The 27621-nt window shown below is 40.8% G+C and overlaps 1 long non-coding RNA gene across 2 annotated transcripts in view; it reads left to right on the plus strand.

Moving 5' to 3' along the window:
• The window catches only part of LOC125102822 (uncharacterized), a 68207-nt gene that overhangs the window by 21845 nt on the left and 18741 nt on the right, over nucleotides 1–27621 (plus strand). The window contains exons 3-6 of one of the 2 annotated variants that reach the window (XR_007128204.1): nucleotides 8956–9097; nucleotides 9658–9822; nucleotides 13709–13869; nucleotides 17641–17659. This is a non-coding gene — a long non-coding RNA (uncharacterized LOC125102822). The remainder of the gene's footprint in view (nucleotides 1–8955; nucleotides 9098–9657; nucleotides 9823–13708; nucleotides 13870–17640; nucleotides 17660–27621) is intronic. The other variant, XR_007128203.1, reaches the window with a different exon arrangement.

A 27621-nucleotide genomic window follows, 5' to 3' on the forward strand; every position in this document is an offset into this window, starting at 1 on the left:
GTTGTTGATGCTGATGTCCTGGGTAAGGACAAAAACAGAGTGAATTAAGTTGAGGGAAGCAGCTGAGAGTCCTAGGAGGGAGTACAGAACCGGTCTCAAGGTATATGCCTCTGACTTAGAATATTGTTAAAAGATGCTTTTGATTTCCATTAAGTCAAAAAACAGTTGTTCATTTGCTTGTATTCTGATAGAATTATAAAGGTGACGTTAGAAAGCCTGCTGTGATCAAGGTTCTGGTTGCCACATAAATATACCCAAATGTATTATTAGATAGCTCTTTACAGTTTACAAAAAGAAATTTCATATCCTCGTGTTAGCTCCGCAGTGTTGTGATTAGATAGTATCTTCATTTTGTAGCTGGGTTTAGGTTAAAAGATTTGCTCAAGGTCACACTGGTGATAAGTGGCAGAGAGTGGACTCTCAACTTATTACTTCCCCTAATAATTCCATAATATACATAGTCACATCACAAAACAATTTTAAGTATGCTGATTTATTTAACTGAGTATTTTCATAACTATACCCTGATTACTTGAAAGGTAGATATCAGGCTGTAACATAGTGGTTTTGGTTTGAATAGGTTTGGATATAGACTATACTACAGTTACTTGCTGCATGACCTTGAGAACATTTTTAATTTATCTGAGCGTCTTTCTCTCTATCTGAAACAGGATATTACTGCTTTCCTCATAGGGCTGTTCTTTAGAGTTAACATATACAAGATGTTTATTATTCCTGGAGGTTAGTATGGACTCAATAATTGCTTAATTGTATGATCATTTTTGTTAACTATACAAATAACTGTGAGATTATTTAATGATTCGTGCTTTCTATTTTTTGTATATGAGAACAGCAATATTGGCTCCCTATCAAAAATAATGATGTTAAGTTTTCCTAGTGGAATGCTCGGTTAAAAAAAAAAAAAATAAAGCATGCATATATGAACATCAAAGTTAAACTGAAATAACTTAAATTACTTATTTTAGAGATCATCTTTTCATTGTCATGAATCACTAAGAATCAGGCTATCATGGTATGATCTATATATGTTTGTAAAATAGTATAAATGCAGAGAAAAAGGTGGAGAGGTATCTATCAGATAGTTAGTGGTGGTCATCATTAAGGGTTGGGATCATGGTGTGAGACATTGACCGATTTATTGGTATTTTTAGTGCTTTTTAAAAAACAATGAAGAGATTTTTTTAAAAAAAGATTTTATTTATTTATTTCACAGACAGAGATCACAAGTAGGCAGAGAGGCAGGCAGAGAGAGAGGGAGCAGGCTACCTGATCCCAGGACCCTGAGATCATGACCTGAGCCCAAGGCAGAGAGGCTTTAACCCACTGATCCACCCAGGCGCCCCAATGAAGAGGTTTTTATAGCCTTTTATAACCTAAAAAAGAATAAGATTTTAACATAATTAAATGAAAAATAAGCCTTCCTTTATTAAAAGGGTTTGGTGTGACTTGCTCCATTCTGGTTTCTAGTGACCACTTCTTCCTAAATGCTCTGAAATCTCTCTCATGGTTGACAGCAGCTGATAGGTCTTTAGTTCTAGAATTTCTGTAAGCATCAATGATGCACTGCTGTCCTAGAATTTGCATCTGGTTTCCATACAGAAGGTGTGTTACTTGGTTTTCTCTGGACCTGGTAGTCAAAGTATTTTAGGGATTAGAGAAAATTTGCTCATTTTAAATGACAGACTTCGCTGCTGGTCTTTCCAGCCATGAATATGACCTGCTGAGGACATTACTGCTGTCAAAACCATTTTAATCAAACATATTTATAAATATAGTTTAAAAAAAGAAAGTTTGCCTTTATCTCACACCCCAAGATGGCATTCAAGCTTTGCTTTTCAATTATTCCTAGAGTTATTTCTAAAACCAATGCTGCGCTCAGTTGTAACCTTTCTTGCCCATCAGGGGATGTCCCTAGCTCCCTTCCTGAATTCCACCTTTCCATGTTTTCCCTTTGCCCCTTTCTTTCTGGAGTTCGTGCTTCTTCCCCGAGCTGGGAGGGGGTGGGGAGTGGCTGGCTTTGACTCCAGCAGCTGCAAGAGCAGCTTGGCTTCCTGCAACCCCAGGCAGCCTCCCTTCTACTAAGGGCTCTTCTAGTTTGGTGCCCAGCAACTGCCAGGAGAGTCCCAGAATTTCAAATGCTTTCAGATCTCACCTTAGTATGGTCTTAAAAATGTCATCATTCTCCCTAAGTTGACAACATCCGTGCGGAGGAGGATGTCTAGGGAATATTAGTTCTATCTGGATGCTCCTCCTGTTAGTGACTTGTCCTTGTGAATGTAAATAAATGCAATTCAGGTACCAGCTCTTTTCAAGGTGGGGTGTATTAACATCAGCAAAACTTGCCCATAGTGCTGCCGGTTGAGTTTTATTTCAGGAATGACCAGGAGTTGTCTGCTGCTGCTCTGGTGGCAAAGTGTGGAACCATCCAGGAAATCCTTTGTCACCTCCAGGGTGAGTTTGTGAATACTTATTGTCTAGACTCAAGTTTTGACGTCTAGTCATATTTCATTCCCAATCTTTACACTCACTTAAGTGTGAAACTTGAAAAGAAATGACTTCTGGGATGACGTCTCTTTTGAAAGAGTTGAGAACATTTCCAAAAAAGGATGTAGCAGCTTCTGTTCTGAGCAAAGGGGAAAGTTGATGAGATTATTTGATGATTAAGATTCTAGGGGATTAGCTGGGATTTCTGATAGGTTTTCCATCAAATACTAGATAAGTGACAAATCCTCTTCCCAAAGGCTGACATCAGAGCAGACTTTGTGTGTGTGTTTGGCATTTGACCTCATTCAAAGCTGCTTTTTGAGAAGCGTGACATAGGGACAATTATGATAAGATAGGATGTGGCTCAGGCTTTACTTTCCAGAACAAAACCATAACTTGGACCCCTCCCTCTGAATACATGGAGCATGTGTTTCCTGTCTCAAAGAGCAACCTGTGTTGATACCTTCTAACAGAGATGTAAAACCTGCTTGTCAGAGAGCCTGAAGTTGGACATTCAATTCTGCCAGATACCGTTGACATTTAATGTGTTCATTCCTCGGTCTTTCCATCTATAAAATGGATACAGTCGTAGTATCTACACACAGGGTGGTTATGAAGATGAATGACACGAAGCATGCTGAGCACTGGGAACCTTGCTCTGTGCTAGTGAGTGGTACTAGGAGGGAGGTGTAGTAGATGCAGTGGTTTTTCTTGTTACTTATCTTAAATATTCAGCTTCAGCCAAAGTCCAATAACAGCATTGATCTTTGAGAATAATGATAATAACAGTTGCTAGCATTTATCAGGCACTTACTGTGTGCATGGTCTTATATATTTATTCCTCACTACAAGCCTGGGAGGAGAAGCCCAAGGTATATTCTTTTTTTTTTTTTTAACATTTTTTATTTAAATTCAATTAATTAACATATAATGTATTATTGGTGTCAGTGGTACAGGTCTGTGATTCATCTGTCTTACGCAATTCACAGCATTCACCATAGCACATACACTTTCCAGTGTCCATCACCCAGGAACCCTATCCCTCCCCGCAACCTCCCCTCCAGCAACTCTCAGTTTGTTTCTCTTATGCTTTGTCTCCTTCTCTGGTTTCATCTTGTTTTATTTTTTGCCCAAGTTATGTTCTATATCTTCCTCCCTCTATTGCATCCTGATGCTCAGTCGGATGAGAAGAGCACGAGGCTGCCTCCAGAGTAGAAAGTTCCTTCACAGGCTATGATGTAGCCTTATGTCCATAACCTTTATTGAAGGTCAATGTGTGGAATAGCCACATGATAAACACTTTTGTTGAATATGGTGCATTTCATTTGTCCAGTGACCTCTAAGAAACTATATGTCATAGATTTGTCTCAGAGCCAAGAAAAAGGTTGTCTCTCTTAATGTTTACTCTTAGTAGACAGATGTTTGGGCTCAACACCTAGAGACTCTGATTTTGTAAGTTTGGGTCTGGTCGGATAACTGATTTTTAAAAATTCTCCCTTTTTCTGTGCATCTGAGGCACAGCCGGGGTTAGGAACCTCTAATGGGGCTCATCAGCTTTCCTTGCTTGTATGTTTCCCTGATTGGTATGATGGAGCTAGGATTTGTGCTCCCTGAAGCAGGAAGTCTGTATCCCCAGAATCCATATATTCAATACTAAGAGCAGTGTGATGGTTTGGAGGTGGGGACTTTGGGAAGTAATTAGGTCATGAGGGCCTTGGTAAGTGGGATTAGAGTTTTCATAAAAGAGAACCCAGAGAGTGCCCTCACCCCTTCCACCATGTGACAATGTAGCAAGAAGATGGACTTCTATGAACCAGGAAGTGAGTCTGACACTGATTTAGTCGACACTGAGTCTGTAGGTGCCATGATCTTGAACTTCCCAACCTTCAAAACTGTGCTAAATGAACTTCCATTGTTTATAAGCCACCTGGTCTATTACAGTATTTTATTATAGCAACCTGACTGGACCAAGATATTTCCTTGTACCTAGGTTTTCTGATAGGATTTTTGCATGCTTTTCATGCCTCATCTCTTGTTCTTTAACTTAATAATTTTATAGTTCACATGTCATTTATTGTAAAATGCCTCAAATTTGTTTTTGGCATTAAAAAATTAGTGGAAGAATGAGTGTAATTGTCCACCTAAAGTTTTCAATAGGTTTTCCTTAAAACTCTTTATTTTTTCTTTCTATCACTCTTTTGCCTACCTTCATCATTTTTAACTAATTGTTTGACAAAGTAAACAATTACATTTATTTACTTTAAAAAAGCACTAATGTATTCTAAAGGGAGACTGGCTCACTCTCAAATGTCTTGAGGCGCCATAATTGTGAGGAGGGACTGTTCTAGGTGAAGGAGTTCAACCCAAGATAATGAGATCGGAGAGGGCCATAATGAGTTCAAAGGAAGGCACTGGAATAAAGGCAGACCCAGAGGTTGTTAATGTAGGGTGGAGTTAGTCTCATCTCAGGGACCTCCCACTCCATTCCGCTGGTGTTGATTTAGATGCACTCTTTGCTGACAGAATGTCAGAGTGCAGCAATTATTTCATGTTTGTTAATGACATGATAGGACATGTGTGAAGATGAACTTGGCCTAGGTCCCTGAACATAGCCTTTACAATCACCTCCCTTGCTTTATGGTGGCCTTCCTCAAATAAAAAGAGGTGATTCCAAAGGTCAAGGCAAGATTACAAAATAACAGGTCCAGACTTACGTGCTGTTATGTGTGGGAGGATGACTGACTGCGGCCTGGATGAAATGACACCAGCTTAAATCTGGAGCTGGGTCTAGATGAGGACGGTAATACATGTAGGACCAGCTGGAGGTGTTTGTTTGGTCCTATCTTCTGCATAAGAAAAATATATTTTTTTCTCATTTAGTGTGAAAAGTACTTCAGTACCACCAGACTGTGTTCAAATAATCAATCTGATGGAATGGTTTTCAAATTAAATTTTGAAGAATGCTGTACAGCTCTTCATTATTTCCTCTGCTGTTGATCACCGTTTTTGACTTACAACTAAGTTCAACCAGTGTTTTTCACTCCAGAGGTGACCATAACCCAACTGTGTAATTTGAGTATCCCCTCCTGGTTTTCCAAGGCATCATTTGTTCAATCTATACTTTTTAAGTACCTGTTTGGTGTACATTTTCATGCTAGATACTTTCACTGCCCTTTAGAAATTCACCATTGAATTGGGACAATACATTATGAGTACAATAAAAAAAATGAAAATGATTGGCAATACAAAGCAGTGTAAATTAGCTGTGATAAAGGGGGTGGAAACACACAGCAGGAATTCAGAGGCAGGTATAATCACATGGGCTGGAGAGTTCAGGGAAGGCTTCCCCAGAATGGTGTGACCCGGTGTACAGCAGAGCCGTATCTCTGGATACTCCTGTATAGAAACTCTCTGCTTCAGCCACAGTCCGTACACCTGTGAACATTCTTTCCCCTGTACCCCAGCATCTCTTTGCCAATGCCATTCCTCTCATTTAGAATGTCTAACCTCTTTCTCTGCTCAGCATAATTCTCCCCAAGTTTCCAAACACAGGTTACAAGGGTCCTCAAATATGTAGCTTAAAGATGGGAACTCCCTACTTTTGAGTAAGCTTACAAAATGGTTAAGTGTGAACCAAGGCTAAATTTGTGAGAAGAGAATCATTTTTAAGCATATGCCTCTTATTTATTATTTTTTCCTAGGACATCTGGGAAGGACCTATTGCCCCCTACTTGAGAAGGGGATTAAAGACAAGGCAACCTTAGCCAGTGGCAGGAAATCAAAATATCTCTAGACTCTAAATCCCAGAGACAATGTCTAGAGATAATTTTGGTTGTCACAACTTAGATGGGGGTGGGTGCTCCTAGCATCTAGGGGATCAAGGAAGCTGTTAAACATCCTACAATGCCCAGGACATTCTCTCCACAACAAAGAGTGGTCTGGACTAAAATGTCAATGGTGCTGAGGTTGAGAAACCCTGTACTGGAGAAACTAAGAAGTTACTGATTGATACCAGTTAAGAGAAGGTTGCTTGGAAAGATTTACTTCCAAGGAAAGGAAAACAAAATAGCAACTTACAACAGTTCAGCTTTCAACATTCGGACCAGAAAATGAAATCAAAAAAGAGTTTGGCTCGTTCATTAGAATGTGCCATTGACAACCTTTTAATGCCCTGCAGCTGCATTTCTGCAGCTGACATTTCTGACTTTGACCATACATGTAGCAATGCCAAACAAATGACTTCAGGGAAACCATACCACTGAATCATTGCCAAGTGGTATCGTCATCCTTTAATTTGTTTAGTTTCTCCTTGGGTGTGTCAAGAGCTTCCACCTTCCCAGGTGTGACCAGCTTAGACAATTCTTCCCAGTTCCCATTTCTCTCTGAAGGAAATGCAGTGTGTATGGTCAAGGTTGGGGAGGGACAGAGGTCCATGATGAAATAATCCTGAGGGGATCCCAGAAAATTCTCTCTGGATTTTCCCTTCATAGGGTTGTGGCCTTGGCTGAACAGAGGCTGTTGATGAACCTTAACTATTGTTTTGTATATTTAGAATACATTTACTTTGGGGGACTAGGGCTCAGAGATTATTTCAACTTTATTTGGATGATTAATATGTACAACTTATGGTCATGTTTTAAAATAGAAATGATTTGCACACTTATGTGTTAGGTGAGCATAATTTTTAACCCACGGAAATCGATTAATTAATGCACCAAGTACTGATTGCATGTCCAGTATGTACAGACATGGTACTAGGCTCAATGTTACGAAGATTTATAGTCTGGTCTGGGAGACAGCCAGGAAAAAGACAATCACAGTCCAGTGTGCTGAGTATGATGGTGGGGACAATTAGGCAGCACTATGGGAGCACAGTGGGGAGTCCCTTACCTGAGACCTGAGAATTGAGACTTGGAGTTTGGTAGGAGCTAGTGATATGAAATGTATGGGGAAGTAGAGGCAAGGAGTCGACAATGATATTTCACTAAGAGTGGTTAGCGTGTGCAAAAGTTCACAAGGTAAAAAAAATCATGGAGAATTCAGTGAACTTAAAGTTGTTCAGCAGAACTATTTTATGGGTACAGATTAAGGATTCAGGAGCATATGTAGGTGAAATGTTTTTTCATGGATTTGGTCAATTAAGGATGCTATGTGGAATGAGGGGAGAACTAGACCTGAGAGAAATACAATCGAGAGATGGGTAAAAGAATAAGAACCAAGACTTGTGAAATGTGGCATGAGAAAGTAAGACAAGCCACAGCTGGTAGGAAATATTTGCAATACCATTATGTAAAGAACTTTGACAAATCAATAAGGAAAAAGTGAACAACTCAACTGAAAAATAGGCAAAAAGAAATGAAAAAGAGTTTCATTAAGAATGAAGAGATTGGGCGTGCCTGGGTGGTTCAGTTCCTCAAGCATCCGATTCTTGGTTTTGGCTCAGGTGGTGATCTTAGTGTTGTGGGATGGAGTCCTGCTTTGGGCTCTGTGCTCAGCATGGAGTCTACTGGTCCCTCTCCTTCCTTCTCTACCCTCCTGTCTCAAAAATAAGCAATAAATAAACTGAATAATAATAAAAAAGGAAATGAAGAGATCCTCAACCTTGTTGATAATCTGGGAAATGCTAATTTGAACCACAAAAGATAACCATTTCTCATGCATGTGATTAGCAAATTTAGAAAAAAATATTTGACAATATCCAATACTGGCAGAATGTGGAGCAAAGTATGCTGCTGGTGGGGGAGCCAATGAGTACAACCACTTTGGAAAAAATTGGCAATAACTTAGTAAATATGAAAATACATGTATCTTACATGTTTAAGGCTGTTAGGAGGCATGTGGCAGTATTGCTTATGATGACAAAAAACTGGAAATAAGAAAAATATCTGCTAATGGTAGAATAGAAAAATATGTTTTTGTCTATTCACACAATAGGATACTATAAAGCTGTGAAAATTAACAAACTACAACTCTATATATGTTATGGATTGAATTGTGTCCTTGTGAAATTCTTTGATCTTGAACTTCTAACCTCTACAACGGTGAGAAAATAAGTTTCTGTTGTCTAAGCCACTCAGTCTGTGGTCCTTTGTCATGGCAGCCCTTGCAAACAATGTGTCCATATGAATGGATCTCAAAAATATAAGGTTGAATCAAATTGAATCAAGTTGCAAGTCAGAGAAGAACACTTAGAATGTGATTCCATTTAGGTGGAGATTTTAAAAAGGACATATAGAGTTTAGGGATATATACACATATAATAATTCTTACATTCTGACACTCCCTTCAAAAGATGGAGCTTAATTCCCTTTCCTTTGAATATGGATTGAACTAAACGACTCACTTCTAATGAATAGAATAAAGTGTAAGTGATAGTGTGTGACTTTTGATATTAAGTCATAAAAGACAGTGAGGTTTCCTCCTTGCTCTCTCTTTGATCACTTGCTCTAGGAGAAGCCACGTGTCACGTGCTAAGGACACTCAGATAACCCAATAAAGAGGACCTGATGTCTCTTGCCAACAGCCATTTGAGCACACCATCTTGAAAATTTATCTGCAGCCCCAGTCAAACCTTCAGATGACCTCAGCACTGGTAAAAGTCTTTTTTTTTTTTTTAAAGATTTTATTTATTTATTTGACAGAGATCACAAGTAGGCAGAGAGACAGGCAGAGAGAGAGGGAGGAAGCAGGCTACCCTCTGAGCAGAGAGCCTAATGTGGGTCTTGATCCAAGTGTAAAGTTTTTCCGGCGAGATAAACACAACACCAGACAAAGTGGGTGCAAGGCAAGATTTATTAAAGGCCCTCTCCGGCGAAGTTTCAGGGCTCAGGAGAAGGGGAGCCAGGAAAGTTGTGCCAGGAGGAGGTGGGCACCCTCGGGCGAGGTTCCGCAACTCTGGAAAGCAGAGTGGCGGAAGTCGTGCCCAAGGCAGGGAGAAGGGGGCTTTTAAGGGGTCTCGAGGGGAGTTCAGGGGTCTTTTGGCAAGTTTCCCTTATTCGGATATTTCGCCTGCTCGTCGGGGTCCCATTGGTCCACGGGAGCCTGGGGTGGGGGGGGTTTTCAGATTCCTGCTTTGGTCTTTGTTCTCCTGTCCGAGCTCAGGTTTTGTGGCGGGAACTTTCGGCATCTTAAGTAGCCCTTTCTTTCTGCCAGCCCAACACCAAGGACCCTGAGATCATGACCTGAACCGAAGGCAGAGGCTTTAACCCACTGAGCCACCCAGGTGCCCCAGCACTGGTAAAAGTCTTGAGTGCCAATTCATGGATTCAGAATCACCCAGTGAAGAGTCTTCCAAATTTATGAACACCGACTGGTGAAGTAATACATGTTTATTGTATTAAGCTGCCAAGTTTTGGGGTAATTTGTTACATAACAATAGATAACTAATATACAATATATACTAAAAGAAAAACAAGGGAGTGATAAATATAAATTCCAGGATAGTGGTAACTTTTTGCGTGGAAGAAGGAGATACAATTAAGCAGGGGGACAGAGATACCTCAAAGATACTGGTGATGTTTTATTTATTTTTAATTTGGGTAGCAAGTGCACACGTGTTCATCTCATTATCTTTAAAAAAGGCATAGAACTGTGCTATGTACACATACACATTATATGTCTATTAGATATGGGAGATATCTTTTTAAAAAATAACAACTGTGGTCAGAGAAGTAGAAAAAAATCCAAAAGTCAAGTTTCATGGCAGCTAAGAAATGAATGAGGGCATCTAGAGCAGGTAATGGTGCTTAAGAAGTAGGGCTGACTGGAGAGATACAGGATGGTTGCCAGACTGCACTGAGCATCTAGTTTGAGTTTTCAGACCACTGATGTGGAGTGGCAGCCACCTGTCAGGCTGGGTGGCTTCTCTCCACCCAGTCTCAGTGTCCCAGATTAAGCATGAAGAACACGTATCATAAATAGCTCCGAGAAACAAAGTTTTGCCCTTGCCATCACACCCCAGCTCAAGTGTCAGATCTTCTGTCCCATGGCCTGTCCCTCCCTCCCTTAGGTGGGTAATTCCCCTCTTGCGCCTTCGCTAAAATAATGACGACAATTGTTAACACTTACAACACTTGCTCATGTGCCTGAAGTACTATGTTAATGGTTCTCAGGCATAACTTCATTTCATCTTCACCACCACTCTATAGAGTAAGCACTCTTTTTATCCCTATTTTACAAAAGGGGTTGCACTATAGCCTGAGTGGGGGCCAAGAACTGTTCAAATCTAAAGCACCAGGGCACAACCATCACTCCATGCTGCTGCGTAAGGGACAGGCACATGCAGAGATCTCAGCCCGTGTTGCAGTTGAGGGCAAGGATAGCTTTATGATCTTTTTGTTTTTGCTTTTGTTCTTCTAAGATTTTATTTATTTATTTGAGAGAGAGAGAGTAAGTGAGAGAGCACGAGAGGGGGAGGGGCGGGGGAGGGAGGAGGGGCAGAGAGAGAGGGAGAAGCAGGGGCTTGATCCCAGGAGCCTGGGATCATGACCTGAGCAGGAGGCAGATATTTAACTGACTGGGTCACCCAGGAGCCCCATGGATAGCTTTAAATTTTTTATGGCTCTGCCAGATTGTGAGCTACTAGGTGGTTCAGGTCTGTCTTTTTTTTTTTTTTTTAAGATCTTTTATTTATTTATTTGACACGGAGAGAGAGAGCGAGAGCGAGAGCGCACACACAAGCACAGGGAGTGGCAGGCAGAGGGAGAGGGAGAAGCAGGCTCCCAGCCGAGCAGGGAGCCTGATACAGGGCTCAATCCCAGGACCCTGGTATCATGATGGAGCTGAAGGCAGATGCCCAACCGACTGAGCAACCCGGGTGCCCCAGGTTCAGGTCTATCTTAACCCAGCTTTGTGCCCTCGAACCTGCTCAACCAAATGAGTAAATGAATGAGTGCTGGATGATAATGTGAGATGCTTTGTTAGAGATTTCTATTCCTTCTGTAGCATACTATGTCAGTGCTCTTTGCCCGTGTTGTGGACTAGATATTTGTGTCTGTCCCCCACGACCCTCCACTGCCCAGCCCCAGATTCCTATGTTGAAACTACCTTCCAGTGTGATGGCATTTGAAGGTGGGGCCTTTGTGAGGTGACTAGAAATACGTGAAGTCATGCGGGTGGAGCTCTCAGAATGGGATTCGTGCTCTTAAAGTCAGAGAGATTGCTTTTCATCTCTACTCTTTGCAATGTGAAGATAAAACCAGAAGAGGACCATCTACCACCTGGAAAAGGATTTTCACCAGAAATTCACCATGCTGGCACCTGATCTTACACTCGTTGCCTCCAGAACTTTAAGAAATAAATTTGTTATTTATAAACCCCCCAGTCTATGGTACTTTGTTATAGCAGCTGAAAAGGACAAAGGCAGTCCATATCACCTGGGATCCCTTTCCAGTTTTATATACATTTGTTCCCACATTGCTTTCAATCCCAAGGGTCAGTGCCTGTGTCTCTGCCACACACATTATCACAGGGCTGCCCCGACACTGCTTTTCTGCATTCACAGAGAGATAACAGTGTTTGGATATTTATGTTCTCCCAAGGGCAGCCTGTGGCCAATGACAAATGAATGTGTGAGTATAAAGGGTCCAGCTCCTTTGCCTCTGACTAGGACAGTTCCAAGGTATGGCCTATACTCTCTGTGGAGCTCCTCGTGTGGGACTGAGTCAAAGTCTTCCTCCATGGGCAGGTGGTATTTTCAAAGATGACCACAGAGGGGCGCCTGGGTGGCTCAGTGGGTTAAAGCCTCTGCCTTTGGCTCAGGTCATGATCCCAGGGTCCTGGGATCGAGCCCCGCATTGCATCAGGTTCTCTGCTCAGTGGGAACCTGCTTCCCTTCCTCTCTCTCTCTCTGCCTGCCTCTCTGCCTACTTGTGATCTCTGTCAAATAAATAAAATCTTAAAAAAAAAAAAAAAGAAGATGACCACAGAGTACATCCCATCCCATATGCTCTCCTGTGTTCAAGGTTTGAGGCCCAATTCTCCTCCTCTTGCATCTGGGCTCATCCGAGTGACTGCTTATAACCAACAGAATGTAGTTGAATCAATAGATTTTTGTCACTGACTTCTGAATTTGCTCAGAAAAAAGTCTTATACCTTTTGACTTGGTCTCTTGGAATGCTTCTCCAAGACGAAATTCCTCTTGGAATATCTTGCTCTTTAAACCCAACACATAGATAGCTCCAGTGGTTGACAGGCCCAGCTTGGAGTCATTCCAGCTCGAGAGTCATACACATGTGAGTGAAGAAGCTTTCAGAGGGTTCCAACCTATACCTGCTGAGTCATCCAGACTTTGAGTAATTCCAGCTGGGGACACAGACATCATGAAACAGAAGCAAGCTGTGCCTTTTGCCCTGTCAAAATTCCTGACTCACATAATCTGTGGGCATTACAAAAATGACAATTGATTTATACCACCAATTTGGGGTGATTTGTCATGTAGCAATAGATAGCTGGAACTCTAAATCTCACATTCTTGCTTGGCTTGCTTCATTTCCCTGTCCTCCTTTCCCTGTCTTCCTACCAATATCTCTTGGGAACAAATCCCAATAAATCATTTTCATACTAATTTTTATCTCAGGGTCTGCTTCTGGGGAACCTTACCTAAGACACCCTCTACCCTCATCTAGCCTGGAAGCAGGGGCTGTCAGAAACCTGAAGGAAGAGCATAGACACTCCTGTTGCTGTCCGTCATCACTGAATTTTACCTAGAAAACAAACACCTGGGTGTGTCCTTAGCTATTAGAACCTGGGCGTGAGTCAATAGTCTGTAGTCTGTGACAAGGGTGTGAGCCTATCTGGTTATGGATTCAAGGGGAAGAAAGGTTCTAGGACTGGGAAGTTTGGAGGACAGACCAGGGGACTGGTAAAAGCCAAGGTGGGCAACTGGATGAGAAAGGGCCATCTGGACTGGATGTATGGCAGATGTGCTCTCATCACAGGGCCAGTGTCCAGGTCAGGACTATGCTGGGAAATGTGAGGCAGGTCATACATTAGGATTGGGTGAGGGCAGAAAGAGGTTCAAAAGCCTGAAAAACAGAAAAGAACCAAGGACAAGCAGCAGGGAACAGCCCAAGGTAGATAGCCAGAAATTGGTTGTAACTGGTTAGAGTAAACAAAACAGCAGCCACACACATGGGTGCTCTGTGACATTTGGAGGTCTTGTTGGATGAGGTCACATTTTATTTTCTTGGCTTAAATCTTTTAGGCGATTTCTGTGGAAGCAGCCCCTATCACAGCCAGGCTGGTCTACACAGAGCAGATGCTTGGGGTCACCAGCCTGGAGGAGCATGTGTGGACCTGGGAAGGCAGTCACTTCAGTAGCTGATCTGTGAGCACAGATGCAGCCTGGGGCATCGGAGCACAGAGGTAAATATAGTCAGGAAGACTTGGCAAGTTGGAAGTAGTTGGCAGGCAGGGTGCTGTGGCTTGCCCTTCAAAATGCCAGAGAAATTGGTTAAAGGGAAAAGCTTACTTAACTTTTCCAGGAAAGATTAACAAACAGAGAAGGAGGAAGAAGAGAAATCAAAGCAATGCAATGGAGCCAAATCTCTTGAGGCAGCTTCCAGGCTCGTGTTTCCCTCTAGGAGGAATACTGGTTCACCAGGACTGTCCTTTAGTCTTGGGGGCTCCTTGTCTTGATGAACTGTGGCCTCAGGAGGTTAGTCCTCTGGACCCAGTGAGAGTTGGGGTGGTGCCAGAGAATTCTACTGGGGCAGACTCTCCAGGGCAAAAGGGAAACTGAGGAAAAATGATTTAGTAATCTACTTAAGAAAAACAGTAAGTTTTAAAGGGTAACACAGATATATGATAAAAAAATTCAAACCCTTTACAAAATAATATAGAATGAAACATAAATCTCAACCCCATCCAACTCCTAGACCCCTCGTTGCTACCTCAGAGGCACAACTGTTCTCAGCTTCTTATGCATCTTCCAGGGATGCTCTGTGTACTGAGAAGCTGATATGGATATGCAACCATGTCCTTGCTTGCACATTTTCCCTACATTTGACAGCATACCGTATCCAGTGGGTATGCTGGACCTGGCCCTGTGGGCACATAAGGGGCAACTACTAAATTTCTAGAAATTTTCTGAGCTGGTTGTTACACATGGCCATTCTTAAAAATTGTATTATATGACTTTTTAATTAAATTACATTAGAAACAAGTATTCAAAAGTCATGGTGTCTTAATTATTTTACCACATTTTACAGTTTTTCTGTTTTTGAGGTTATTTATGACTACTGTATATGAAGTGTGGAAATACTATGTAATATAATAATGTGGCATTTGCATCTCTTTCCAACTGTGCATTCAGTGAGTACATGTTGGTGGCTTGGAATTGGTTATGGAAATATTTGCATCTTGGAAATCAGCAAACACTACAAATCAGAGGTTGGTTTGTTGTGTTGTTGATGGTCTAGACCAGGGGCCCACAAACTCTTTCTGTAAAGACACAGATAATAAATATCTTAGGGTTTGTGGGCCCCATGACCTCTGCTGCAACTACTCAGCTCTCCTCTCATCATACAGAAGCAGCCACAGGTGAGAGGTAAGTGAATAATGTGGCTGTGTTCTAAACCATATTTCCAAAAACAGATGATGGGCTAGATTTGGCTTGTGGGCTGTCCTGCTCTGCTCTGACTCCTGCTCTAGAGTTAAGAGAGTGATGGGGAAATAGTAAAAATGCAGGTTAATGTAAAAGTGCTATGTCTGCCTCCACAATGTTGTGAAGAGCACAAAATGTTGAGGGAACATTCTTCCAGGACTCCAAAATTAGATCTGATTCAGCAAAGTTGCTCATGTCATTGATACACAAGTGAACTTCCAACATACCTATATTGTTCTTTCACTTCCATTTTGCTCATGAATAAAAATGAAATATCAACCGACCTTAATGTTTGAACTACACTCTTTCGTCAGTGATATGAGTGACTTTTTTGCTGATCAAACAGTAATCAAGCTTTATTCATGGTCCGATTTTGCAACATGACTGTTGGTGACAGAACTGTCAAATGGACAATGGATTTCGTAAGAAATATCAGGTCACATTAATATTAGAGGGTGGAATTTACAAAGAAGGGTATTGCATATTTTATTATTTGTAAGTTGGACACTATACATCTTTTATATTAGTAAAACTTTTTTGAGAGAGAGAGTACCTGTGAGTGGGGGGAGGGGCTGGGAGGGGCAGAGGGACAGAGAGAGACAGAGAGAGAATCTCAAGCAGGCTCCCCGCCCAGCTTGATCTCATGATCCTGAGATCATGACCTGAGTCGAAACCAAGAGTCGGTTGCTCAACTGATTGAGCCACCCAGGCTTCCCATATTTGTAAAATTTTTCTTTGTTTTATGTACACATATACATTCTACAATTTTGTTTACATTATTAAACATAATAATGTTTATTATTAGCAGCTCAATATTGCATGTAACTGTTTAGAACCTTACTTTTGTTCACAATATATTTTGAAGAGTCTTTCATACATATACATCAGCCTCATTCTCTACAGCAACTATATTCTTTTTAGCAATTTGTACCATTTTAGATATCATCCATATTTGTTTAACTACTTGCCTACTGATGGGTACCTGTGTGGGTTATAAGTCCTTCATTACTAGAAACAATGCTCCAGTGAATAGTCATACACACATGCCGTTGCACATATATACAAATATGCCTGTAGCCTAAATTCTTTGGGCAGAATTACTGATGTAAAGAGTGCACGCATCTGTAATTGGGATAGATATTGACAAATTGCTTTTCAAAGAAGTTGAACCAAGCTACACTCCCACCTCAAATGCAAGCGAATGCTTGTTTCTTTATACCTTTGTCAAATGGTATATTATCATACTTTTTGATATTGGAAAGTGTGATGGATGACAATGGTATCCTATTGAAATTTAACTTGCCCTTTATTTATTATGAGGGAGAGTACACACATTTTCATGTTTAAACCCCTTTGGTGTTAACAGCTATGTGAATAATTTAAAAATTTTTTTAAAAATTTAAAAATTTTCTACTAATATCCAAGATCACTTTATGTCCCTCCCAGCAGAATATGAGCTCCACAACGCTGAGGGTTTTAATTACGTTTGAATGCCCCAAAGCTTAGAATAGTGCCTGGCACATAATAGTTGCTCATTAAATATTTGTTAATTAATTAATTCCTAAGGGAGTTAACCCCTTATCTGTCATATATGTTTCCATATTCTCTCCCAATTTGTCATTTGCCTTTTGACTTTGTTTGATTAAAAAAATTTTTTTTTGCCCTTGAAGGAATTTAAATTTTTATATAGTCAAATCTAGAAATCTTTTCTTTTATGGCTCTGTACCTCTGTATCTTATTTGGAAAGATACTCATTTCCAAAAATAAGTAAGTCAGTTCTCCTGTGCTATCTCTTTAGAGTTTGAAATTTGATTACTTTTATGTTTAAAATTGTAAAACATCTGGAAATTAACTTAGCTTAACTGATAAAGTGATAAACCATTGAAATTGTGGTTTGTCCATGTGGCTGCCCTGTTGGTCTGCTATTTTCATTGATCTCTCTCATTTTCCCAGTGTCTGGAATTCACTTTATCATACACCAGATTCCCATGTGTGGCTGATCTATTTCTATCTCCTCTATTTCTCCATCTGTGTATTCATATGCCAGCACCAAGCTGTTTTAATGATTAATGCCTACTCTTTTACATAGTGTTTATAGCATCCGAGTGATCAAACTCATGTAAATATCACAGTGTGAGGAAACCATTTTTGGCCTTAGACCTAAACATATAGTTTATATATATATATATACATATACTTATATGTATATATATATAGCTAGCTTTGGCAGACATCATTTCACTTGATTCTTACAATATCTACATAAGACAGTCAAAGTGGTTTGTTGTTGTCCCATTTTACAAATGAGGAAGTTGGGGCTCAGAGAGGTCAGGGACTTTTTGCCCTTGACTGTTCATCTGCTGTCTAATAGTATGTGGGATGGGTAGTAAACAAACCTTTACTCTTTCCTGTGACAAAACGCTGCTCAATGGAAAAGTGCATTATTAAAATAACGACTGAAACAAAAGTTACCTCATTCCACACATTTTTCTTATTCTTATGTAATCACTCTTTTATGCTATCTTCCTCAGATTTCATCAAGAAGCTCAGGTGAGTTAATGTCAGAAAACTTGGAAAAAGATAATGATTTGTATATTAAGAGATTCTTAGCATGGTTCTTGGCATGTCGTATGCACTCAGTAAGTGATAGCAATTTATATTCTTATTCTTATTTATTTGATTAAGAGCATGAGCTTTGGGGGCACCTTGGGCGGCTCAGTCAGTTAAGCATCTGCCTTCAGGTCAGGTAATTGTCCTGGGGTCCTGGGATGGAGCCCTGCGTTGGGCTCAGCTTGGAGTCTGCTTCTGCTTCTCCCTCTGCCCCTCCCCCCTATTCATGTGCATGCTCTCTCTCTGAAATACATACATATAAAAAATCTTAAAAAAAAAAGAGCATGAGCTTTACAGTAAGAGAGACCCAAGTTTTAGTCTCCACTCTTTCATTTATTACATGGGCATGTTTCTTAACCTCTCTGAGCTTTGCGCTCTCATATGTAAAGTGGGCACTGTAATAAAGCCCTCAGCAGTTTCATGATGATTAAATGAGATAATACATGAAGGCTGCTTAACACAGTGTCCAACACATAGTAAGCCCTCCATGAGTGTTAATGATTTCCTCATGGATTATTTTCTTTTGAGGGTCCTATATGTATTTCCCCACAAATGAGGACATTCCCTAGTTCTCCAGTTGTTCTGAAGTCACAGATACACTCTCACATACTTAATGGCTTTTCTGTTGCCTTATCTGAAAAAGTGGAAATGAAAATCAATGCATGAAGCTTACTTTAATTTAGACTCCACTTATTCTTGCTAAGTCCCACTGGATCTGTTTGCATTATTTGCTAAGAAAGGATTTGTGAAATAAATTAACGGTGTAAATAAGACTTGGGAAGAGTGCTGAAAATAATTAAGGGAACTATTTCCAAGCATGCTTAAATACTTGAGAAGTACCATTTAAATGCAGACAATTTATCTGAGATTTCCAAACCACCCATATTCATTTATTAACAAGTATTACAGTGGGCTGTGTATTGTTATGGACTGAATGGTTCTGTCATTCCCATCCACCCCATATGTTGAAACCCTGAACTCCAATGTGATGGTATTTGGAGTTGCAATTAGGGTTACATAAGTTCTTGCCAGCAGTGCCCTCATAAGAAGAGGAAGAGACATCAGAGCTGCTCTCCCCACAGCCACTAACCTCCCTCCCTCCCCTGACACAATGAGAAGGGGCAATCTGCAGGCTAGGAAGTGTGCCCTAAGCAAGAACTGGCACTGTTTGGCATCTTGATCTTGGACTTTCCATCCTCTGGAACTGTGAGAAGGGTCTGTTTTCCAAGCTACCTGTTCAACATAATATTTGGAGTCATCCATATTATTGCCTGTATCAGTAATTCACTCCTTTCTATTTCTGGGTATGATCTATTGCAGGAACATACCATAAGCACGTCTTGATAGATGTTTGTGTTCTTTCCAGTTTTACCTATTATATAAGCTATTATGAACAACTGTATGTAAGTCTGTGCAAAAATGTCTTCATTTTTCTTGGGTAACTATTTATGAGAGAAATTCCTGAGGTACGTGGTTTCTGTCTGACATTGTAGAGAGATGCCGAACCATTCTTCCACCACCAATGCTATCGGGGTTCCAGTTGCTCCATGCTCTTGTCAACACTTGGTATTGTCAGTCTTTTTTCACTTTTTAAAAAAATTTTTATTTATTTATTTGACAGACAGAGATCACAAGTAGGCAGAGAGGCAGGCAGAGAGAGAGGGGGAAGCAGGCTCCCTGCTGAGCAGAGAGCTGGATGTGGGGCTTGATCCCAAGACCCTGAGATCATGACCTGAGCCGAAGGCAGAGGCTTTAACCCACTGAGCCACCCAGGCGCCCCAGTCTTTTTTCACTTTATCCATTTAATTGGATGTATAATACTAACTCATTATGGCTTTAATTCATATTTCCATGACAGCCAATAATGAGCATCTATTCGTGTGTTTATTGGCCATCTGTATATATTTTTAATATTTTTTGCAAACTGTTTTTTCAAGTCTTTTGCCTGTTTGTTAGTTGGGTTGTCTTCAAATTGTTGAATTACTGATACAGACAATAATACGGATGACTCCAAATATTATGTTGAGCAAGAGACCAGACATGAAAGAGGACATGCTGTATGATCCCCTTTAGATTAGATCCTAAAACAGATAAAATTAATCTATAGGGGCAGAAGGCAGGGCAGTGGCTGGCTGGGGCTGAAAAGGGGGCACACAAGAACATTTTTGGATGATTGAGTGTTGAACATTTTGATTGGGGTGGTGGTGAAGGGATGTGTACATTAAATTCCATCAAAATTAAATGTATACATTAAAATCCATCGAAAGGTCCACTTAGAATATATTTTATTGTTAAGTCCACTAAAACTCACTAAGTGTGAATGTGTGTGTGTGTGTGTGTGTGTGTGTGATGACAAAAGTGTGCTATATATGTTATTCTGCTCTTTTTGCTTACGAATGGATCATGGGCATTGCTCCATGTCAACACACAGAGATCTAGCTCATTCTTTTCAATAACTGCATAATATTTCATATTATGGCTGAGTTCCTTTTTGGTGGACATTTAAAATGCTTCTTTTCTTCTTTTTGACAAAAATGGCTTCCCTAAACATGTTTTTATGTCTTTAAAAAAATATATACTACGGCTTTTATTTTTGAAAAAGTGGATTTTCAAAGTTTGCAATGTTGGTTCAAAGGGGTATGAGCATTTTAATTTTTAATAAATATTGTCAAATACTCTAATGAATACTCATAAAGGAAAGACACACAGCATATAAGATTTGTTTCCTACATCATCAACAGCACTTATATTACCACTCTAATCTGCTATGTGTTTGATGAAAGATAGTATCTCATTTCAATTTACATTTTTCTCCCTACTAAAGGTTTTGATCATTCTTTCTTTTCCTTTTTCAAGGTACTTGGGATTTTATCTTTTTGTAAATTGTCTGTTCATATCTTTCCCAAATTTCCTGTGGGGTAATTTTCTTTTAAAAAATTCAGTTTGCTTAACAATGTATTAGTAGAGCTGTTTGTGTATTGTCTATATGATTAGACAATATTTTTGTCACCTTTCTCACCTATCTCTATTTAAGAAACACATTGTAGTCATTGAATGAACCTCTCTGAAATAACTGCTAGGGCCTAGCGCCCTTTAAAAGTAAATCCCCGTGGGAAATTTATAACCTGTTAACAGTTATCAGAAAAGAAGTTCTCACTTTTTAACTTGCCTTTAATTTCTGATGACTCAGCTATACCTTCACCTAAAAATGAAAATATACAAGCAAGTCTATAAATATCAAATCAAATGATATATTCCATAGTACAGATGTTTAAATATAGTATATGGGGGATTTTTTTTTTTTAAAGAAATAATCAACCAAGAGGACATTGCCATGCGGCATGGATGCTAGATCAATGTCACTCCTAAAGGACTAGGAAAAATTTCTATTCATTAATAATAGAATAAAGTCTCAATTATTTATACTGGATGTTTCTTATGCTTCTGCAACTCTGAACCCCAGTTAATCCTCCTGTGTATTTGAACTGGAGAATTGGAGGGCCCCTGAAACTTCATTAATGGGGTAATTTCTTCACAAAAAATATCCAACTCATTAGAGAACCTGGCAATTTCTTTATCAAGACTTATCCATACATAAAAATCCCAATGGGATGCAGATGAATCTCAAGACTGGAAGAAAGTGCTAGAGTTTGGAGTGTTCTGTGCACTGAATTAGCCCATGGTAATGAAACATAACCCTTTGCTGTGAGAAGGAGGGCAGGTCTTTCCCTGTTTGTTGACTGCATGCCCAGAAAACCTCAGGTCCTGGTGCCCTGGCTCAGCTGTCCTAAGTTCAGCACTAGGCAGCTGGACAGTTGCAGCAGAAATGATCCCTTCCTCCACCCCAAGCCTGTGTGGAAGACAACACCCCCACCCCTCCTCAGCCAGCAAGGTAGGTCCCTATTGCAGCGTCTTTAGTTTACCTGGATACATGACCTTACGAACGAAGCTAGCCTGGCACAATGGCTCCATGTTGGGGTGACAGTTCATAGTTGAGAAACCCCAGGTGACCACCTCCAGTCCATTTTGCACATTATTCCCAACCAATCTTTCTAAAACTCTTTCTCTTATGCCGCTTCCTCTAAAGCTATTAGCAGTTGCCCACTATCTTCTGGATAAAGAACAAATACTAGCAGTTTCCCACTATCTTCAAGGGACATTGTAACATTTTCCCTAACCTAGCTCTCCCTGTGTAGACAGGGCATACCTTCTCACCGTGGGAAGGCCATTCTCCCCCACACAGTTGTGCCTGCTGTCCTCCCTGCTGAGGGCCCTTCTGCTTCTTTATACCCAACCTTTGTCTCCCTGTCCTTCATTGTCTTGTTCAGGTGTGACCTGGTTCACAGGCTTCTCCAATTCTTCTGCTGTGCTGCTCTGTTTTCATCTGGACTTTACTGGATTCCATGTTAACATTTATCTGGATTTGAGTCATGTGCTATCTTTTGGAAGTTATAGTTTTATGAGTTTTTCTTTTCTTTTTTGTGTTCTAGCACATGGCACATGCTTGATGAACTGTGATTGAATGCTGGCAGGGAACAGAGACCATGTCTTATGTTCTTTCTGTTCCTCTCCTAGTCTTTAGTGGTGTAATAAAGCTGAGTATATAGAAGAAGCTCCATAAGACCCCCTTCATCAAGTTAGATGCTTGTACTTGTTAGCAATAATATTGAATTTCTTCATAAAATATTAAATGCAAGAGTAAGTAATTCAGACTCACTTTCTTCCAGTTGTTCTGAATTAATGCATTCATTCATCCAGTACTTTTGGGAATTTACTATTTGCAAGGTACTATGCTATGTGTGTGAAGATATAATGGAAAGAAGGAAAGAAGGAGGGAAGAAAGAAAGAAAGAAAGAGAAAGAAAGAAGAAAAGAAAAGAAAGAAAAGGAAGGAAAGAAGAAAGGAAGGGAAGGAGAATTGGAGGGTGGGAGGGAGGGAGGAAGACAATGCTTATCCTCATGTGGTTAAAAAGTCTTATGGGAAAGACAGGCATCAAAGAGCCACAACTGAAGTATGAACCTGTTACAGTGAAAGGCCATGTGGCATTGTGAGAACCTTGAAGAGGAAACTGACCCAGTTGGGAAGGTGACAGAAGGCTTCCTTTAGTAGATGATCATTGCACTGTGGACTGAAGGAAGCTAAGAGGTAATCATCACAGGTGGAGATGGGGCAGGGAGGGAAGGATTCTAGCCAGAGTATAGTACTGGAAGAAACAACAGGCAGAGTGGAAAGAAGTTGAATGCGACTCAGTGCAGAGGGAGGTGAGGCATGGAGATGGATGGGGCTGCATAGCAGAGTGAGGCCCAACATGCAGTGTTTCGTAAGTTGTGTTAAGAATACTGAGTATCAATGTGTAGTTTTAATGGGGAGACTGAATGAAATACCTTATTGGCACTGAGGAAAGATTACCATGACTGCAGTATCAACAGTGGGGGAGAGTGCACAAGGGGGAAGGTCAGGAGCCCATTTAGGCACCTCTTCAGTGGTCCCGTGAGAGATAGTGGATATTGTTTTAGAATGGCAGGAGAGACGGAGAGAACAAGTCTTCATTAGTATGAATTGGCAGGGCTTAGTGACGAATTGGATCTAGAGGTGAGGAAGAAGGGAGTGCATACATGGGCTGAGGTTTTAGGAGCAGGATGGATGGTGGTGGTCATTCATTCAGATCAAACATGTACAGAGGTTCTGATCATGGTGATCATGACTTTGGTTTTGGATTTATCAAGGATGAAATACTTCTGAGGTATCTAAAGCAGAGACTGCTAACACTCAACCAAGAGCCATTCTCTCCGGATTCTTTTAATAAGTCCTCCTGAATATAACTGGGGATAGGGCTGTCCACTGAGAGACAATATTTCCCAACCTTTCTTACATCTGTGTGCATCCGTGGAAATAACTTCTGGCCAACTGAATGTGAGTGGACGTGATGTGTATAACTTCTGGGTGATGTTCTTTTTTTTTTTTTTTTTTTAAAGATTTTATTCATTTATCTGACAGGCAGAGATCACAAGTAGGCAGAGAGGCAGGCAGATGGAGAGAGAGGTAGAAGCAGGTTCCCTACCGAGCAGAGAGCCTGATGCGGGGCTCGATCCCAGGACCCTGGGATCATGACCTGAGCCGAAGGCAGAGGCTTTAACCCACTGAGCCACCCAGGCGCCCCCTGGGTGATGTTCTTAAGAAGAAACCACTCCTACTTCCCTCAGCCTCTGCTCCATTCTGCTCACCAGGATGTAAATGAAATGATGGGATTGGAATAACCATCTTGGATCCAGAGCTGGGAACTTCATATGCAGGACAGCAGAACCTCTCTATCAGTCTAGGTCTGTTTATTGCTGGACCGTGGTTTAAGAGGGAACTACACTTCTCCTTCTCTAAAGGCATTTATTTTTGGGTCTTTCTGTACCTTAATCATATAATATCCAAGGGGAGATATCAAACAGACATTTGTAGATGGGAACCTGGAACTCAGAGAGAAAGTCTGGAAAGGAGATACGTATTTGAGAATTCTTTTTTTTTTTTTTTAAGATTTTTTTATTCATTTATTTGACAGAGAGAGATCACAAGCAGGCAGAGAGGCAGGCAGAGAGAGAGAGGAGGAAGCAGGCTCCCTGCGGAGCAGAGAGCCCGATGCGGGGCTCGATCCCAGGACCCTGAGATCATGACCTGAGCCGAAGGCAGCGGCTTAACCCACTGAGCCACCCAGGTGCCCCCGTATTTGAGAATTCTTGAAGTGTAGAAATCATGGCAGCCATGAGTGTGGGTGAGATTGTTTAGAGGGGGAGTTAGAGAATGAGAAGAGGAGTCGTCTGGGATAGAGCCTCAAGGAGTTCATACATTTAATGTCTGGGTTTGAGAAAGATGAGCAAGCAAAGGAAACTGAGAAGGTGTAGCTAAAGCAGTGGGTAGAAACTTAGAAACCCAGGAAGGAGCAGTGCCATGGAGTCCAGGCAGGTGAGAGCTTTAAGAAGGAGGGAGGGGTGAGCAGTGTTGACCTTAAACAGTCTCCTTTGGTGCGATTTTACTGTACATTGGCCAGGCTGGTCAGTGATAACACAAGTGTGCTTGTAAAACCAAGGGATTATTTGCTAATAATGATTATTATCATTAATGAGACTCTTAAGAGCTGTGCAAGAATACAGAGAGATCTAATTACTATCTCTCAATCCAATTTTCATGATAAATTATCCAGAAAATTTAGAAATTGTCAAACTTAACTTGATGCTTCAGATGAAACCCTAAACAACCCTAAATGTGTTGGCATCATAGCTCCAGATTCCATAAATTCATTTTTTTAATTAAAGGAATTTTAAATGTGATGAAAAACATATAACATAAAATTTACCACCTTAATCACTTTTAGGTGTATAGTTCAATAGTATTAGATATCTTTGCACTGCTGTGCAACAGATCTCCTGAGGGGCTTTCTTTTTGCAAAACTGAAACTATTTCTATTAAAACACAACTTCCAATATCCCCCCCTCTAGCCTCTGGTAACCACTTTACTTTCCGTCTCTATGAATGTGGCTACTTCAGGTACCTCTTATAAGTGAAATAAGCCCCCCCCCCCTTTTTTTTTGGTAATTGGCTTATTTCTTTCACTCAGCTTAATGACCTCAAAGTTCATCCATGTCATAGCATGTGACAAGATTTCCATCCCTCTTAAGGCTGAATTATATTCCATTGAATGTACAGACCGCACTTTGCTTTCACAGGTTCCTTTTAAAGAGTTGACTCTCCAGAGTGCTATTCCTCTGGTGACATTTCTTCTGGCCCTATCTACCCAGAAAGGAGATAGAACAAAGATGGCAAATTAGCTAGCAACTTTCTTCAAGAAAACTGACCCTCTACATTAGCAGTGGACACACTTCCATAAAGGGCCAGTTAGTAAATATCTTTGGATTTGAGGTCCATTAGTCCCTGTCACAACTCCTCAATGACTCACCTCACAGCATGTCTGCTTATCTATTGTACTTTCGTAGTAATTGCATGTATCCACGGTCTGTCTGCCTGCTAGACTGCAAGCCTTGAGGGCAGGGGCTGCCCCTACCCAGGCTCAATGACTCCTAGCACTAGGACTGTCGTAAGGACTACACTTGCAGTATATTTCCTTATGCACAATTTCAGTGATGGTTCCTTCTAAAGAGGGAAATACCATTTTTGTTGACTAGCTGACTTCTCTTAGGCTAAGGGAATGTACCTGTAGTGTCAAGTATCTTGGAAAGGAGTTAGTTCATACATGCTTACCTAGAGGACGATGTCCAGCCATTTAAACTATTATTATGCTACTGTAATCTGTGGTATTTTCTACAATACGAAGTTCTCCACCAGACATCTTCTAATAGACTGTCAGGAGTTTGCAGACCAAGCAAGGTGCTGCAACCAAAGAAGAATTTAAGACTATTTGATAACACCATGAGAGAAAAGGGCAGAAACATTCTCAGGGTAATATACGAATTAATGGCTTATGTATTAGCCTGAAAATGTTTCATCCTGCTTCTTTCTGTTCCTACTGACCTAAAAGCTATTGCAGATGGTCATGTGTGTTGATCACCGTACTCGGGCCCCTGCCAGGGGGGCAGGTGGGGCTGATCTCTTATTGTTCTACACTCCAGGCCCTGTGTGCAGTATGGAGGGAAGGGGGCACCTTTTTCTAGTTGATATGTGGGTGTCTGGTGTACTAGCTCTGTCTGGACTGACTCCTGCTTCATTTATCGTTGTATTATTTTTGTTTGGCTTATACAATAGTCTCCTAACCTAGCCTTTCTGTCTCTGAGTTTGCTCACATATAATCTTTTCCCTAACTTCTCCTAGATTAACTTCATCATTCTTATGCTCAGAAAACTTCTGTGGATACTTAATATGCTCACAATGAACTACAGATTTCCTTGCCTGGGGCTGAAGGCCCCAGCTGTCCTGCTTTACCTTTCTGCCTCTACCTTTCACCACCCTCTCTATGCTGGCCCTGCCTGAGCCGCACACTTGCTGGTTTCCCCGTGTTACCATGCTGGTGGGCAGGGGGCAGGGTGGTAAGGGCCAACATTTATTGACTCCTAAGTATGTGTTTGGCATTGTGCTAGGGCCTTTGCATCCCCTGTCTCATCTACTTCTCAGAATAGCCCTTTGAGATAAGTTCGACAAACTACATCTTTCTAACCCCAAAGTAATTTGTAAGTCTCATCTCCTTTGCTGAAAGCAACCCTATGAAATAGATTTTATAAAACCACATCTGATGAATCCCAAATGCTCTTAACATCTATTTTTTTTATCTTTCACATACATTATCTCATTTAACTGTCTCAAGCACTCTGCACGGAATATTATTATTCCTGTTTTTCATCTAAAAAAAAACACTGAAGCTCAGAAAGTTCAATAGTTTTCTCAAGGGCATATAATTAACTATGGGCAGAGCTGATTCTCAGGCCTTAGTTGGTTGGATACCAGAGCTGGGCTTTTTTTTTTTTTTTTAAATAAAAGCTCTTTCTTTTTTTAAAAGATTTTATTTATTTGAGAGTGAGAGAGCTCACACACAAGTGGGGAGGAGGGGCAGAGGAGGAGGTGGAAGCAGATTCCCATGGGGCTTGATCCCAGAACCCTAGGACTTGAACCCTAACTTGAGTGGAAGGCAGATGCTTAACCAACTGAGCTGCCCAGGTGCCTCCAGAAGCTGGGCTCTTAAAAGATCAGAAGTTCTCAAACTTAATCACCCATAAGAATCATCAGTCACCAGAAGGTAGTTTAAAATGGACACTGACAACAGAGATTCTGTTGCAGGAGATCTAGGGGACGTCCCAGGAATATGCATTTTTCACATAAACTGTGGTGATTCTTCTGCAGGTGCTTTGTGGGACATGTTTTGAGAAGACCTGTACTAGACTGTCTTGCTCAAGTGATGGATATTTACT

The sequence above is a fragment of the Lutra lutra genome, chromosome 6, assembly GCF_902655055.1.
Source record: "Lutra lutra chromosome 6, mLutLut1.2, whole genome shotgun sequence".
In the NCBI taxonomy this organism is placed as follows: Eukaryota; Metazoa; Chordata; class Mammalia; order Carnivora; family Mustelidae; genus Lutra; species Lutra lutra.